Consider the following 18,386-nt stretch of genomic DNA (forward strand, 5'->3'; position numbering starts at 1 on the left):
TCAGTTTTGAAAGTGTTGGGGTTGCGCTCGAAGGCATGAGACCAGACGAGGCTGCCTTGGCGTCAGAACCTCTGGGTGCAACTGGTGCCTGCGGAATCAAGGCTGGAGCCTTACCCGCCATGGCATTCTCAAATAGCTGGAACATTTGTGTTCTGAATGCCTCCCCCATTTGTCTCGGGAGGATAGCTCAGGGGCAACATGCTAACCTTGGAAGAAAGACGACACGGAGCAACAAAGGTTCAATCCACGCTTAGAAATTTCCGGGTATTAAGCGCATCAAATAACCAATTACAATATTACAATCTTACAATTTCTCTCTCGAGACAACCATACTCCGGAATGACTCAAGTTTGCATCAATGCCTTTTCTTCTTCTTGTGGAAGGACAAGGAGGATGAATGGTGTGACTCACTTCATCCGAGGGATTGCTTCTTTGCCTTTTGCAGTGTCTGTCCTTCTCAGGCGTGGAGCCTTTGGAATCGGGGCCCAACGACTTGGCGGTTGACTGAGCCAGAGACTTTGAAAGAGGCTGCTCGAGGGCCAATTTCACTGATCGTTCCCTGATCGCCTTCAGGTTCATGTGGTGGCAGGAGCTACACTGCTCGACATCGTGTTCCACCCTGTGGTACCACACGCAAACATGTGGGTCTGTGATGGACATAGTCGAACTGCAGTCCTTGCAGTGTTTACAACCCTAGGTTTAGGGCCCGATATGTCAGCACCAAATTTAAAAAAGGTTCAGTCACGGAAAAGAATGAAGTTCCAAACAGCGTGCTGAGCATGCAGGAAAAGGGAACTGAGGTGTGGCGGCATAGTGACGTAATATATGTACCACCAACATCACGTCTGGAGTCGAGGAGTGGTGCAGTGGAGACATGATGGAGCCGACGAATGACACCAAGATGCACTACGCCCCCTGCCGAAAAGATATTTTGGGAAACTGATGCTGTGTGGGATATCTATCAATCCATTGAAAACTGTTTCTTATTTGTCATCGGTAAAGAAATCCAGGATGGGGCCCATCATGTACCAGGAGTCCCCATCATAGTGGGTCAGGAACACGATGGAATTGGCTGCCTTGATTGTTATCGCAGCTGTGGAAATGATCCGCTTCCCAAAGGAATCAAACTGTTTGCCTTTCTTATCAGGTGGAACCGTGCACAAAGAGGATGGGTTAGCGGGGTGTTTACAGGCTGCAGCAGAAACCACTCTGTCCGGGCTGGGTTGTGTACACAGTCACTGGGGAGTGTTATCAGGCTCCCTATACAGGGGGAGAATCTGTGACTGGAGGGTCATCAGGTTCACCATCCCCTGAAACCAGATCATCGAATTCATCAGTGGTATCAATATGAGTAGAAAAACTACCCTGGGAAGTGTGATCCTCGGACTCGGGTATCTGAAAGACTGGTATGAAGTCAAGTGGCCGGCACAGGGGAATGTGAGGGGCTTCCAGTCTAAGGAGGACATGCAGGCAACAGGCCGGCAGGTAGATCCAGACATGGAGTAAGAGACTGAGTAGGAAGTCCAGATTGTAATTCCATGATAAGAGTATGTAATTTAGACAGTATGTCCATTGACAGGCTACAGGTGTATGAATAGGTGGGGATGGCATGAAAAGAGGAAGTTATGCCGGAAGTGATAGATGGACCTTCTCGTAGTCGTCCACCAAGAACACACCTTCTGGACCTTCAAAGTCCCTTATCAATGACATGTTCCAGTATATCTTATGGAAGAATCGTGGAAGGGCCAGGAACTGCATAAAAAGGCACATATGGAGGGACTGGCTTTGTATGTCTGGAAGGGGAACAGACTGTGAATGAGCAGATATTGCTGGTACTGAAGACGTAATCACTGTTGAATACCGTGTACCAGAGGCCCATTTAGGAGCAAAGGTGGTCGCAGACGACAAGGCATGCATTTTGGTCATGGGCGAGGTGGTTGCAGTTGTGGCAGTTGCACCGTCATTGGGGTTTTGGATGATGAAGACGTCGTCAGAGCCGTGGATGTCGATGGAACTGTGGACAAAGTCATAGACATGTTTATGAGCCGTCAACGAAAACAGTGTCGACGGGGAAGACTGAATCGTCGACAGATGCTTTTAAGTAGCTGTAGATGAAGAGGACATCGACGGAGCAGCAGAAGTTGTGGACAAGTGCTTCATGGACGACGAAGACGTAGCCGTTGAGGCCGGTAACAATGGTGCTACTGACGATGTAATCGATGTGGCCGTCAACGAGGTGGCAGTTGGAGCGTGGGTGGCATGTCCCTTCGTCACCCTCTTAACACATGTAGACTCCTAGAGGGACCTCAACCTCTTAGAAGAGGGAATGCACGCCAAGGGTCTGCTGATGGGGAGAAGCATGGGTTCGGACAGCACCTTCATCCAGCCATGCCACCAATACCTTCTGCGACGGTCCTTGAGCACCTTGTTTGAGGAGGAGCGACAGATGGAACAGTTATTAATGTTGTAGTCTGAGTACAGACAGTAAACAGTCATTGTGATGGTCTTCAACGTAGACATTCTTTAGATGACGGATGGAACATGCCTTGAAGAGGCTTTTCTTGCTGTTTGTCATAGTGTCAAAGGGACACACCAACATGGCCTCAACGATGGAAGCTGGAACAGCCATCAGGAGGCAATGTGACTTGGGGACCCGACTACCAATGGAGGAGCAGGAACTCGGAACTTCTCAAAGGTGAGATGAATTGTTGAAAAATTAAGTCAAAAGATGTACAGAACCTTTTGCGCACCCACAACGCTGAACGTGTGGTAAACAATGGGAAGATGGCCTCCTGAGTTGGAGCTAAAGGGGACCTGTACATTGGCTGTTAAGCAATATGACCCAAAACGACTCTAAGAGAACACAAAAGTAACAGCGGTTTGAACATTTTAATGTAAACTGCTTTTAATGTTACTGAGGATTCCCAGCCTGACAACAGAGAATATTCAAATAGCATGTTATGTTATGTTATCTCAGATTTATAACGCGCACATACACCCAAAGGTATCTTGGCGCGAGGATAGTCACAGTAGTGCAATAATCTAATGAAAGAGCAGAGTTTTTAGCAAGTGACTGAGGTGCAGGTGGTTTGTGGTGAGCCTCAAAGTTAAAGGGAGACCATTTCATAACTTACTAACGGCCCCCGAAAAGGCTCGACCGCCCACTCTTTGAAGACGAAATCGGGAGACAACAGTCACTGCTTGACCAAAGAGGGCGGCCAGGAACATAGGGAGTGAATTTATCCCACAAAACTATCGGCTCCAGCCTGGTAGTGTGCCCGTTGAACAAGACAGAGCGATTTAAAAACTATTCTATGTTTCCCCAGGAGCCAGTGCAAAGAACGTAGCACTGGGCTAATGTAGGAACCATAAGGGGTGGCTGTGGCCGTCCGAGCAGCCAGGTTCTGCAGCATTTGAAGGTGATGGATTAGGCCTGAGGGCTGGGCCAGGTAGAGAGCATTACAATAATCCAGCATATCAATCTATGAAAGCTCCAATGCTGGAGAATATGTAGATCCTGGCCTCAATGCCATTAATGGCAGTGCTTGTGGCTAGGGAATTTATTATAGTGGGATGCTACTGCTAGGGTGTTGAAATATCCATCTGCTTGCACTGACTCGTTTGCCTAAATCTGCACAACCAGATCCTAAAGAGGCCATCTAATAATAAGAAAATATTTAATGTCTCTTCACCAAAGCACGCATTATAAACAATTAGCATAGTGGGAGAGTGCGACAGTCAAATAGGTTGCATGGATGTGGGCTCTATCTGCCAGTGCAGACCCACATTCTGAGCAAGCTCTCAGCACTGCAGCTGCTGAGGCAATCACAGCTCCATTTTCGAATATATATATATATATATATATATATATATATATATATATATATATATATATATATACACACACACACCTTTTCCCTTGATTTTCTCCTTTTCAGCAGCTCCCAGGTCTGCTGGTCCCCTTTCACTCTTCATTACATGAGTGTAGTGAAGACCAAAAAAGGCCTAGCGCATCTGGGCACATCAGAAAACAAGAAACCCTATGGAATATGTACCATGCATTAGGACAGTGAGTGAGAATCATGAAAATACCAGGCAGGAGGGGCACGGTGGCAGGTAAAATAGGTGGTAACCCTTGAAAGCAGTCTCATTTTGCTTGGTCTCAATTTAGGAGCCCAGAGTAACTGCCCAGGGTGGCCCTACCTGCCTGGGTATTATTTAATAATAAACAACATTTTGAATTCAAGATATCTTTGTTTGGGGTTGTATGTATGGGACTCTTAAAGTACAAATGCAGCTGAAAAGCAACAGACCGCAAAGGGGGTTGAGACTTAATGTAATCTAATTAAATGGATAATCCTTTCCATGGATTAAGCCAAGGGTAGAATATATTCAGTGGGTACATTGTTCCAGTATGTCCAACAGTAATGTGCAGTGGCTCACTTACAAGCATAATGATAGGCAACAAGAACAGCATGAAAGTTGGAAGGCTAATGCTCCCTTTACTGAGTCTATCACTCTCACTGTGGGCATCTACCTTTGGGATCCACTTTTCAACAGCCAGCCTAGCCGTACCGAGCATTCTGCGCTTTGGAATTATGGCCCCCACCTACCAATCTATAGGGATAGCAGCTCTGCGCAACGACTTGAGACCCAACATGGCACCAGCCTTGCCCAATAACCTGCCTCACTTGAGCGTCGAGCCTCCTATCATCAACCCTAATGCCCTGCATTATGGTTAGACCACTTCACCAAAAAACCCACGCCTAACCAACCATGTCCTACCCACCTAAGAAACAAGAGATTAGGAACTAGATTCCTGGGCATGACGTGGCACCCTATGCATCCTAGCGCTTGGTCGAAACTCTTGTTGCCTAGCCCCTCCTTCCAGACTCTTATCTCACCCACACCTAAGCCCCCACAGATGACCCTGACCCTACCAGGCAAAGCCATACATTGCTGATCTTATCAAGACTCAAGAGCTTAATTTCATCGCCATCTCTGAGAACTGGCTGCATCCCGCCTCGTGCCCGGAACTCTCTCTGGCTATTCCGCCTGAGTACTCTATCTCTAGATGCGACCGCACCTCCAGAGGTGGTGGAGTTGCCCTCATCCATAAAAACTCACTAGGACTCAGCCCACTACCTTGTACTAATCTGGAATCTGCCGAGCTACTATCGGCCAAACTTCCACTTTCTCCTAACCAAATGGCCACTGTACACCTAATCTACAGACCACCCGGTCCCCCCACATCGTTTGTGGATGACATTACCTCCTTAGTACTTGACAAAGCTAAAACTAACTCTCAAACCATCATTCTTGGTGACCTCAATCTAGGTTACCAAGACCCCAATGACCTTACGGCCATTGACCTCGCCAACACCCCAACTGATCTAGGATTGTCCCATCATATACAAGAACCTACCTAAATTAAAGGGAGGTCCTTAGACTGGCTAAGCGACACCAACTGCAACATCAGTCTTCTCTCAAACTCACCATGTGCTTGGTCGGATCATCACATCATCACCTTCAACATTGAAGCAGCCCACCTACCCACGCCTTCTGTCGCACCTGCCATCCCTACCAGAAACAAAAAGTGCATAACTTCTGAAAATCTACTCCCCCTCATCCTTCCCACCCTCAACAATGTCATTGATTCTTTTTCGGAACCCACCTCCTTAGCTGACACCTATAACCAGTTTGTGCTCTCAGCTATAAACTCTATCACCCTGCTCAAACTCAGGAGACCCAAGCAGCATGCGCACCTTAACTCGTGGTTCACACCACAGCTTAGAGTGCTTCGAAAAGAGAAACGTAGCGCAGAATCACGCTGGAAAAGTCACCCGTCCGAGGCCCACAAGTATGGTCTCTTCATAGCTAAACTCAACTACAAAGAAGCCATACTCCAGGCCAAAAAAGAGTCCTACAACAATCGCATCTTGTCAGCACAATCCAATTCTAAGGAATCATTCAAAATTCTCAAGGAACTCAAGACTCCTGCAGTACCTCCTGACTCCTGCACCAAAGACAGTAACTGGTGTACTAACATACTGTCACGACCGCTGGGCACTGGCGGCTGTGGGAGAGGTGGAAGCGAGGCCGCCATTGATTTGTGCCGCCACGTTTTCTCCTTGACAGTATTATCGGTCTAGTCTTTTTCAACATGGCCGCTGCCTGTGAGTATTTACTTCCACACGCTAGGCAGTTCGGCGCGTTGCAACTTCGGATTTCCCTCTGTTGCTCTCGCTCCCTTATTGTTTTCTCCTTGGCGGTGCTCCGCCCTTGCTGTTTTGGGGCTCCCTGGCCCTTGTGCTCTTTCCCTTGTGCTCTTTCTCTTCCAGCCTTTCCAGTGTTTCTCTTCCCAGTTGGTATCCAATTTCGCTCCTTTTCCTGGCTGTCTCTTTCTCGGCTCTTTTCTCTTATTCAGCTGGTCCCTCGTGTACCCTCTCTCTACCTTGGATATTATTCGGATTGTGCTCCCCGAGTTTTCCTGTTATCTGATTCCTACCTGCTCAAGTACTCCGGAGGGGTTTTTATGCCATTCGGGCTTTCCCCTCACTCTGTTGTTAGTCCGTCGCGGAGGGGGGTCACCGTGCCTCCTGTTACCGGGGCCGCGGTGGCTTCCTTTCGAGGCCGACCTTACCTTCTACAGAAGAAGAGTCTTCCCACTCTCCACGCCAGAAGAAAGAAGTTTAATTCAAGCTCAGGTGAGGAGGAAAGGGAACCGGAGTACGACCGGTGTCCTACTGATGAGGAAGACTTTATTGAACAATCTGATAAATCGGTTAGTCCGCCAGCCCATTTTGACAGTTTGCAACGCCCAAGTATTGAGATGGCAACCCCACAACAACTCCAGGAACTCGTCGCTGCCGTACAAGGTTTGAGTCAGGAGGTTCAGACTTTAAAGGCAGACAATGCCGCCCTTCAACTAAGGGTTGCTGCTCGAGAACAGCTTACTGCCGATCTTCCCCCCCTACCCTTGGTATCAGGCAAATTTGATGGCACCGAGAGGAAAGTAAAGGAATTCCTTGATGCTTGTGATATTCACTTTGCTTTCCGCAGGGGCACCTTTTCCACAGATCATACCAAGGTAGGGTTCATGATAACCCATATGACGGGTAATGCCTTAGCATAGGCCACTCCTTTGGTATCTCGATCTTACCCAGTGCTACAAGATTATTCGGCTTTCAAAGACCTTCTCAAACAGACTTTCCTTCATACGGAAACAGCCTTTTTAGCCAGTGAAGACCTCCTCGACGTGCGTCAAGGAAATTCAGACTTGCTTTCCTATCTGTCCGCTTTCAAACGAATAGCAGCGGAGGCTGGTTGGCAAGAAGAAGCACAGTATACCATATTCCGGAGGGGTTTGCGGGAGGACTTAAAGGACGAACTAGCCAGAATTCCCCGCCCAGACTCTTTCTCCGATCTCATCAAGGCGATAATTAGGATCGATTATCGCATGACCGAAAGAAAGAACGAGAAGAAGAAGACTCCTCCCGGATTTTCCCTTGAAGCCCACACGTCGACCTCCTCACCTGTTACTCGTCCACCTTCCAGAGACGAACCAATGCAGATTTGACAGCGGAAGAAAAGAAGAGAAGGCGAGAAGGCAATCTGTGTCTTTATTGTGGTTCGACAAGACACCTTTTGAGGGACTGTCCTGACGTACCCCCGAGGAGGCCGGGAAACGAACGCCCTCGGTAGTCGGTGGAACAGATTATCGAGGGGCGTCAGCTGGTTCCTATGCTACACTTTCTGTGACCTCTGCCAAAACCTCCGAAGACCATCGATTGATGGTAGTTGCCGTTCAGCTCCAGTTCAGAGGACAACAGATAGAGACACAAGCCCTGCTTGACTGTGGAGCTGCCGGTAATTTTCTAGACACTGTGTGGGCTGACAAGGTGGGCCTTCTCCGATTACCAAAGAAGGAAGACCAGAAGGTAGAAGGGGTGGATGGTACTCCTTTATGCTCCGGGCCCATAACCCACACCACTGAGGAAGTCCAGGTATCTATTCAACTACATTCCGAGTTCCTTAAGTTCGATATCATTAGGGCCGCCCATTTTCCTGTGATATTGGGAATCGGTTGGCTCCGCAGACACAACCCAACAATAAATTGGACAGACAACCTACTGAGCTTTCACTCTTCTTTTTGTAAAGAAAGGTGTCTGCCGGAACCGATGTTTAAAAAGGTAAAGACTATATGTGCTACTGAGAATAACTCCATCCACAATTTACCCAGGATATTCAAGGAATTTGCTGACATCTTTAAGGAACAACAACCTTCGGTACACCCCCCCTCATCGGCCGGAAGATTGTAATATAGACCTCATACCTCAGGCCTTGGTTCCTTTTGGAAGAATGTACCCCCTATCCTTGGCTGAAAAGGCAGTTCTCCGGCGCTACCTGGATGACAATCTTGCTAACGGTTTGATCCGACCATCAAGATCCCCAGCAGGTGCTTCTTTATTTTTTATACCTAAGAGAGACACAAAGGAGTTGAGACCTTGTATTGATTACAGAGGTCTAAATCAAGTCACGATCAAGGACAGATATCCCATGCCCATAATCTTGGAGATACTTGAAGCCGTTCAGGGATCGGTATTGTTTACGAAGCTCGATCTTCAGAATGCATACCACTTGCTTCGGGTTAGATCCGGTGATGAATGGAAGACTGCTTTCGGCACTCCATACGGGCTTTTCGAGGACCGAGTGATGCCATTTGGACTGGTAAATGCTCCCTCTATTTTCCAGAGGTTTATGGATCGCATATTTTCCGATCTATTGGGGATCAACACAGTAGTATATCTTGATGACATCTTGATATTTTCCCGGAAGAAAGAAGAGCATTCTTCCCAAGTATTGGAGGTGTTACACCGACTCCGTATACATCATCTATTGGTCAAACCAGAGAAATGTGCTTTCGCTAAATCATCCATACCCTATTTAGGGTTTATTCTCTCTGAAGAAGGTATAACCATGGATCCCGAGAAGGTGGAAGCCATTCTCTCATGGCCATCTCCTTCCTCTGTAAAGGACATCCAGAGGTTTTTAGGTCTGGCAAACTTTTATCGGAAATTTGTTCCGGGGTTTTCAAGACTTATCTTGCCCATCACTTCTCTACTTAAGAAATCCTCTAAACCTTTTCTTTGGAATGAAGCAGCTGAAGACAGCTTTACCAGTCTCAAAGGAAAATTCTGCACGGCTCCTATTCTTCTGCAACCAGATCAATTGAAACCTTTCATTATGGAGACCGACGCTTCTGCTGCTGCAGTAGGTGCCGTTCTTCTCCAAATCAACCACGGCATGGAACATCCGATAGCCTATTTTTCCAAGACCTTAACAACCAGTCAACAAAACTACTCAGTCATCGAGAAAGAGCTACTGGCTATGAAATTGGCTTGTCTGGAATGGAGACACTTACTTCAAGGAAGTATGCACCCGTTTCAGATACGTACTGATCATAAACACCTGCAGATTTTGAGGCAACAGGAATGCTATAACACCCGACAAGCCAGATGGGCACACTTCTTTGCTCAGTTTCATTTCACCATCACGTATATTCCAGGCTCTCAAAACCAAGTTGCTGACGCGTTGTCTCGAAGAAACGAAGTGCACCAGTCAGATCAGAAAGAACTCATGTTTCCCCGTACTAAGATCGTTCTGGTGGTATCGTCTTTTCTGGAAGAGGTTAAGGGGGCTTATACTCCTTTAGAAGGTCCCACTCCCACTCTAAGAAATTTACCTGTCGAGGAAAAGGATGGACTGTATTTCAACCAAGGAAGACTAATCCTACCCACACATGACCTTCAAGTACGAGCTCTTAAGTGGTGTCACGACTCAAAGGTTGCGGGTCATCGCGGCCTGCGCGGTACTCTTGAACTGCTCCAAAGAACCTTCTTTTGGCCCAAGATGCGAGCAGACACTCAGGCTTATATTCAAAAATGTTTGACTTGTTTACGTAACAAGTATTCCACCCAGAAATCGTTGGGGTTACTTCAATCCAGCCCGATCCCTCCAGGTCCTTGGATTAACATTTCTACGTACTTCATCATCGACTTACCTAATCCCAAGGGTGTACATGCATTATGGTAACAGTCGATACCTATTCCAAACTGGCGCATTTCTCCCCACTGTCTGGCATACCTTCTGCTTCACTCACTGCTGAAGTCTTTCTTAAAGACATATTCAGATTGCATGGACTCCCGCAAAAGATTGTATCCGATCGGGGCAGCCAGTACACCTCTAAGTTTTGGTCAGCTTTATGCAAACTGTTGGGTATTGAGAGGGCTCTTTCTTCTGGATTCCATCCTCAGACTAATGGCCAAACAGAGAGGTTAAACGGAACCCTTGAACAATATCTGAGATGTTTCGTAAACCAGTCTCAAGACAATTGGGTTTCTCTTCTCCCTACTGCCGAGTTCTCGTACAACAATGCGATGCATGCTTCTTTACGTATGAGTCCTTTTTATTGTACTTATGGATATAACCCCAGATCTATTATACCCACTTTCTGGAAGGAAACTCCTATCCCGTCGATTGAGTCGGGTTTGGCACAGCTGAGAGAAGCTCACTTATCTGCCAAACAGAGTCTTAAAGAGGCAAGCATTCAATACAAAGACCAAGCAGATCGCCACCGGAGACAGGTACCGATGTGGGAGAAAGGTACAAAGGTTATGCTGTCTACTAAGTTTCTACCCCGATGGGTCAGACCTTCCAAGTTGTCCCCCCGGTATATTGGACCTTTTACCATCCTGACCAAGATCAACCCAGTGGCTTACCGCCTCAAGTTACCTAAGTCACTCAGACGTGTTCATCCGACTTTTCATTCTTCACAGCTCCGCTCTTATGTGGCTGATGAGAGAAGGCAGAGAGTTCCCAGACTTCACATTCCGCCCGACCCTAACTCTGAAGTATACGAAGTCTCCCACATCAGGGATTCCCGTTACCATAAGGGACGCCTGGAATATCTTATACACTGGAAGGGCTTCCCTTCGTCCGAGGATTCCTGGGAACCCCGATCTTATGTTAACGCACCCCGTTTGCTACACTGGTTCCACAACCTACATCCCGGCAAACCCGGGGGGTATCGCCCTAGAGCAGCGTTATTCAAACTGTGGGTCGCGGCCCTCTGGTGGGTCGCAGCCTCATGCCCAGGGGTCCGCGCATCCACAGCTTGAAAGTAAACATTGGCATCCATTACCAAAGGATCAGGCTGTTGCTTCATCAAAGAGCAACAGCCCGATCCACGGCCCCTGCCACACATGCTTAGTGCGACAGGGGCCGGGCTTTGTCAGGTCTCAGGCTCGCATTAGAAGCCTATTTAGGAAGACAAAAAAAAACACACACACTTTGTTTGCCGTGATGACAAGTCATCGCGGCAAAAGAAGGTGTGCGCTTTTTCTTTTGTCTTCATGAATAGGCTCCTAATGGAGCCTGAGGCCCCACAAAGGCCCGACCCCTGTCACACTGAGGTCAGGGGCCTGGCTTTTGTGAGGCCCTGCAGGCTCCATTAGGAGCCTATTCATGAAACAAGGTAAAGCGCACACCTTGTTTTGCAGGGATGACCAGCCCCTCCCATATGAATGCAGAGCAGGAAACCACTAATGATGGCACATTAGTGACAAACTGCCCTACTTTCAGATGGGAGGGGTGGTAGGGAGAGTGAGCCAATCCATGACAGCCAGCTTCTCTAAACTTGCATTTGGCAAGGGCCTCAAGCTGTGCTGCTAGCTCAATCTGGCTGACTGACAGCCAATGAGGATGGAAGGCGCCACGTCTTCCAACAATAAATAGTACTCACCTGCAGCTTCAGTGATCCTGCTTCAGATTGCGTCCATCAACTCCGGAGTTACATGCTGTCACGAGGTTCCTGCTTTTCTATTCTTTTTACTTTCAAAAAGGTAAGTGGCATTTACATACATGACCAATAAATAAAGTGACCAGAAACACAAGGAAAATCGAGGCGTGGGGGCCTCTGTTCTAGTTGATAGAACAGAGGTCCCCACGGTCCTTATTTCTCCTGCAGCAGCAGTGTCCAGGGACAGCGCCAGGGCATTATATCCCTTTTGAATTGGAGGCGCCAGGGCATTTCAAACTTTTCACATGAGAGGGGCCTTCACTGAGTCTTGGGGGCAGGAGGAGCAACTGCCCCCATGTTTCCAGTCAGAATTCATTTAGCTCAGTGAAATATTCAGTGCTCTGTTTTTTTTGTGTGCTGGTGCTTAAAATGTGCGCTTTGCATTACAAGCTGTATACCGCTGACTGGTTCCACTCTAAGCAGGGGAGAAAAGAGGTCTGTGGGGACTCCGTACAAGTGAATAGAAAAAAGACCCCATGGTCCTCATGTCTCTTGCAGCACCAGTGGCCAGGGAAGGCGCCAGGGCATTTCATCCGTTTCAAATTACAGGCGCCAGGGCATTTCATCCGTTTCAAATTACAGTCGCCAGGGCATTTCAAACTTTTCACATGAGAGGGGCCTTCACTAAGTCTTCGGGGAGGGGGAGCAACTGCCCCCATGTTGCCAGTCAGAATTCATTTAGCTCAGTGATGTATTCAGTCCTGTTTTTTTGTGATGCTGCTTAATATGTGCGCTTTGCATTACAAGCTGTATGCCGCAGACTGGTTCCACTCTAAGCGGGGTAGAAATGAGGTCTCTGTACAAGTGAATAGTGAATTGTGAAGGGGTGGGTGAAGCGGCTATGGTTGTCTCAAGGCTTATTGGAGGCAAAGGTACAATTTCTTTCTTGGAGGACCACCACATAATGCCCCAATGGATTGTGGCCAGCACAAGCAGTTAGCAATGTCCCTTGCCTTTCTTTGGATTCTACAAACTAACCAGATCTTCAAGTCGGGACCCATAGTACATGTAGAACACCACAAAACATGTGGTGCACTATTGGAGAACCATGTTTTTTTCAGCCCCTCATTTTTGCTCAAAAGCCTTCTAGTGCATGTGTGATTTTGTCACAGCTACATGTTTTGCATTTTTGTTTTTGAATTATCGTTTTCAAATCCTACTGTACCTCATTCGGTACGTAAATGAGGTTATCAACAAAGCATATGAAAAGGCATTAATATGGGAGTTTACATTTTTTCATAGGTGAGGAACCCATTTTGAAATGGAGCACTTCTTTTTGCCCAAAAACGGTAGTGTGAAAAGGAAGGCAGACGCAGACATTGACACAGGAAAAAAACCTGCAAAAGCCAGAAAGTTTGATGGCACATATTTAGACCTTGGATTTACCTCCGTTGTGATCAGAGGTGAAACGAGGCCTCAGTGTGTGGTGTGTGGAGCAATTTTAGCCAATGAGAGCATGAAACCAGCCAAATTAAGACTCCACTTGGAAACAAAACATGGGGAGCTCATTGGCAAGAGCAGAGACTTCTTTGCTCGCATGTTACAAGTCATTTTCGATAAGCTAAATACCCTCAATATGTCTTTGCAAGGAGCCAATGCCAACTCATTTACAATGAATAAAAAAGTATTTGCCTTCAAGAGGAAGCTAGACCTCTGGAAACGAACAATTGGAGCTGGGGTAGCAGTTCAGTTCCCATTGCTTGCAGAAGCAATTGAGGAAACAGAGTACAACCTGCTGCATGTCCTAGAACCAATCACAAGTCACCTAACAACATTAAGGTCCAGCTTTGATAAATACTTCCCTGAAGAAAATGCTGGCATTAATGACTGGGTGATGCAGCCTTTTCTGGCAGAGGAGGTGGTGCATCTTCCATTTGATGCCCTGGAGGAGCTGATTGAGGTTCAGTCGGACACTATTCTGCAATCTGAATTTAGGAACATTGCAGTGGGTGACTTTTGGCTGAAGGTAATCCTGGAGTATCCTACATTGGCAAGGTCTGCTATACAGTCTCTCTTACCCTTTGGGTCTTCCTACTTGTGCGAAATAGGCTTTTCAGCATTGGCTGTACTGAAAACTAAATACCGCACAAGGCTGGAAGTGGAGGACAACCTCAGAGTGGCGGTCTCAAAAATAAAGCCACACATTGACTCACTTTCTGCAGAGAGACAGGCCCACCCTTCCCATTAGTGCTTGCTCTGTAAAATCAAATTGCCTTCTGCTGAATATACTAAAAGGAATGTATTTTGAGAAAATAAAAGCCCTACTGGAGAATTTTGTGTTTACTTGCACGGTTTCTATGTTTGGATTGGATGTGATTGTCCTAGTGTCTTGGAATGTCTCCCCAACAGCATATCCCTTCATAATTATGGCACCACGCATTCTGCAGCCCTCTCTATAAAAAAAAAAAATAACACCAACACAGAGGGGCGGGGCAGGGGGGGTCCCGAACAATTTATTTTCTGCTCAGGGGGGCCATGGCATAAAAAGTTTGAAGACCACTGCCCTAGAGGGGGGCATACTGTCACGACCGCTGGGCACTGGCGGCTGTGGGAGAGGTGGAAGCGAGGCCGCCATTGATTTGTGCCGCCACGTTTTCTCCTTGACAGTATTATCGGTCTAGTCTTTTTCAACATGGCCGCTGCCTATGCGTATTTACTTCCACACGCTAGGCAGTTCGGCGCGTTGCAACTTCGGATTTCCCTCTGTTGCTCTTGCTCCCTTATTGTTTTCTCCTTGGCGGTGCTCCGCCCTTGCTGTTTTGGGGCTCCCTGGCCCTTGTGCTCTTTCTCTTCCAGCCTTCCCAGTGTTTCTCTTCCCAGTTGGTATCCGATTTCGCTCCTTTTCCTGGCTGTCTCTTTCTCGGCTCTTTTCTCTTATTCAGCTGGTCCCTCGTGTACCCTCTCTCTACCTTGGATATTATTCGGATTGTGCTCCCCGAGTTTTCCTGTTATCTGATTCCTACCTGCTCAAGCAATCCGGAGGGGTTTTTATGCCATTCGGGCTTTTCCCCTCACTCCGTTGTTAGTCCGTCGCGGAGGGGGGTCACCGTGCCTCCTGTTACTGGGGCCGCGGTGGCTTCCTTTCGAGGCCGACCTTACCTTCTACAGAAGAAGAGTCTTCCCACTCTCCACGCCAGAAGAAAGAAGTTTAATTCAAGCTCAGGTGAGGTTGAAAGGGAACGGGAGTACGACCGGTGTCCTACTGCTGAGGAAGACTTTATTGAACAATCTGATAAATCGGTTAGTCCGCCAGCCCATTTTGACACATACAGACAGCACTTCTGGGAAAAATTGCATCTCTCCAATCTAAAATTAGAGGTAAACAAAACTCCCTATAGTATGACCAACCCCTGACCATTCTCACGTCTGTTACCTGTCAAGCCAACCCGAACTGTAAACTGTTCGTCCTTCTCCCCTCTTACTATTCCTAAAGTAGAAGCAATCACAAACAACCTCAAGCCCTCCCACTGCCAGGGCGACCCATGTCCGGCCCCTATCATCAAGGAATCCTCTCATGACCTAGCCCACTTCATCACAGCTTTCATAAATGTCTCATTCAAAACAAGCACTGTCCCTGACAACCTGAAGGACGCCTGGGTGATCCCACTACTGAAAAAACCACCCCTGGACCCTAACATACCGACTAATTTTAGACCTATCACCACAGTCCCTTTACTGCTCAAGATTCCTGATCACGTAGCCTATCTACAGATCCAAGAATATCTTGAATCCAACAATCTCCTTGGGCTAAGACAACCTGGCTTCCGTCCTAAACACGGAACTGAAACAGCCCTGATCAATCTGAAAACGCAAATGGAGACTCTAAAAGATAATGGGAAGCTAGCTTTACTCCTCGGCGGCATTCGATCTGGTCAACCACCAAATACTCTGCCAACATCTCAAATCTGCGGCCCATTTTTCGGACTCTGCCAATGCGTGGATCCACTCCTTCCTAAGTAACAGATTCATGAGGGTCTTCTCTCCCACAGCCTCAACGGACCCCTCTCCGATACACTGCGGTGTCCCACAAGGCACTAAACCCCTCTTCGATGTGCTTGACTATCTGGGTGTATCCTACACTAACTATGCGGATGACACCCAGATACTCATTTCTATCACCGGTGACCACTCAGCTGATACCAAAGCCTTGAATGACGTCTATCTGGTTATTCAGGCCTGGATGGCACAACACGAACTTTGTCTCAACGACGACAAGACGGAGCTCCTATTACTAGGCTCACCTCAACGCCTCAATAAACTAGACCAAGCCTTCAAGTCCTTCAACATCGATGGCAATGATATTAAGGTCTCTAAGGACACCAAAACTCTAGGCGTATATCTGGACTCTGCTCTCTCTCTGAACAGACAAATGAATGCTGTAAGGTCGGCATCGGCCTATACCTGCAAACTCATCACGACCTGCAGACCTTTTCTGAACCCACACAACTGCATTACCTTGGCAAGAACACTCATTATGTCGAAGATCGACTATTGTAGTGCCCTCTATCTGGGGACTAGTCAGTCCAACCTCAACAAACTGCAAACAATCCAGAACAATGCCATTAGGGCGGCTCTCAACATCCCTAGGCGTTGCCATATTTCCAACGTCCGATCCGATCTTCACTGGCTTCCAGTGAAACAAAGAATACCCTTGAAAACACTAGCCTTGACTCATAAATGCCTGGACAACAAAGCCCCACCATACCTCGCCACCCGCCTCACTCTCCATACTTCCACACGCCCCACCAGAACTCCACAAATTCACAGCCTCATTCTGCCCAGATTTAAACTCCAAAAAGCCGGAGGTGTGAGCTTCCCTGTCCTAGCCTCAAAGCTTTGGAACTCCCTGCCTGCTCCCATCAGAACTGAGCCCTCTTTTCATACCTTCAAGAAGATAACTAAATCCTGGCTGCACACGCAGAATGCATGAAGCACTTCACACAAGGCCTGTCCCACCGCAGGGTCGCCCTGCTTTCTTGTACAGTGTCTCCTATTTACCTGCTTACCTTATTGATTATGGCTATACATCTGGTACAGATACCTGCTCATCTCTATTGCCTCTGCCTGTACACTATTGTATGCTTGATTCCTCTACGAGAATTCTGCTCCCCGCACCTGTAAACTGGGGGAGTTTGAACCTTCTTGTCATTGACCTTTACTGTAATGTACTGTAACTGTGTATGAAAGAGTATGCGCCCAGTTGCCCTTGGGCCTGGCTGCGCTTTATAAATAAACTAAATACAAATACAAGTAGAGGCTACTAAGTGTTAAAGGAACCTATGTGAACCATCTTTATTAGTCATACATGAAGGGCAAGTGTTTAGCAGCAGGTTCTTCTGGACCCATACTCCAAAGAAAAATGTGGTCACATTCTGAGAAGTGCAGAAGGTGAAGAACTAACAATGGTAAGACTGAATGGCAAATAAATTACTTCAAAGGGAGTTGTAATGAAACGAAATGGCCTTTTGATGTTCTAACTAACAATGCTTAAGTAGCAGAACAATTCATACCAAATAAAGGGAACCATATATGCCAGGGTAAAGGTGTCATAACCACCCAAAGATGACCAAGACCAGTTACCAATGGTGCAAAATGGGTAATCGCCAATAGGCTCAACATGTTCAAGTTTTTTGAGATATATATCAAGAAAGTCTTGAAATATTTTGATGTCTCAGGGGCGAAGGAAAATGGAAAAAAAATCAGCAACCTTCAGAAGTAAGCCTTCAAGATCAATACCAAATGTTCCGCATAGTATTTTGCAGAATAGGCTGGCCCTCTCAAAGTATTGCCAGGGATAACAAAGGGTAGTGCTCAAGGAAAGTCAATAACTTGTCTACGGATTTGCTTCATTCTTCAGAAACAGGACTAGAATAGCAATTAATTTAATATGGACAGCAACAATGGCCCATGCACCTGTTTCAGTGCAAACACTTTTTCTGATGGAAGACTCAATATCTTTTTTAGTGCTTTTTGGTTTTCACTAACATTAATTTTTTGTATATTGTCTTTATAGAATTTTCAGCTTCACAATAAAGATTCATTCATTTAACATTAAGAAATTAAAATACCAAACTGATTGCTTCAAACCACTGGTAATCTTAGAACCATCTGACTTTTGGCAAAAACCCATCATTATGACCGAGAATCCCTGACACGTAGGGCAGATGAAGCCTGCCCCTTTTTCTCCCTACTGGTGATGATGCCATCTAGTCCCCCACACTGTCACTAACTCGTTCACTTGCAGCCAATCATGCTCTTGCCAATATCTTACCTGATGGCATTCCCAAGCCCTGCCCCATCACTTATTTCCCTCCTACACTGTAAAAGAATGTGGTGTCCTTGGTTTAGCATGGTCAATGGAGCATTTGGCAAAGTCAGGTTGCCAATTTTCCTTAAAGATGGTAACATGATGATACAAATGACAAACTTGTACCTGAGCCTTCAGGCAACTCAATGACATGTGATTACAATCAACCAGATCATATATGAAAAAGAAAAAAAAAACGACCATGATATCCAGTTGCAG

General features: G+C 46.8%; 1 protein-coding gene across 2 annotated transcripts in view; it reads right to left on the reverse strand.

Moving 5' to 3' along the window:
• The window catches only part of ATM (ATM serine/threonine kinase), a 3,046,976-nt gene that overhangs the window by 901,907 nt on the left and 2,126,683 nt on the right, over positions 1-18,386 (reverse strand). The gene's annotated exons all lie outside the window — the stretch shown is intronic.

Source organism: Ambystoma mexicanum, chromosome 7q (genome assembly GCF_040938575.1).
Source record: "Ambystoma mexicanum isolate Mex_15411 chromosome 7q, UKY_AmexF1_1, whole genome shotgun sequence".
NCBI classification, from domain to species: Eukaryota; Metazoa; Chordata; class Amphibia; order Caudata; family Ambystomatidae; genus Ambystoma; species Ambystoma mexicanum.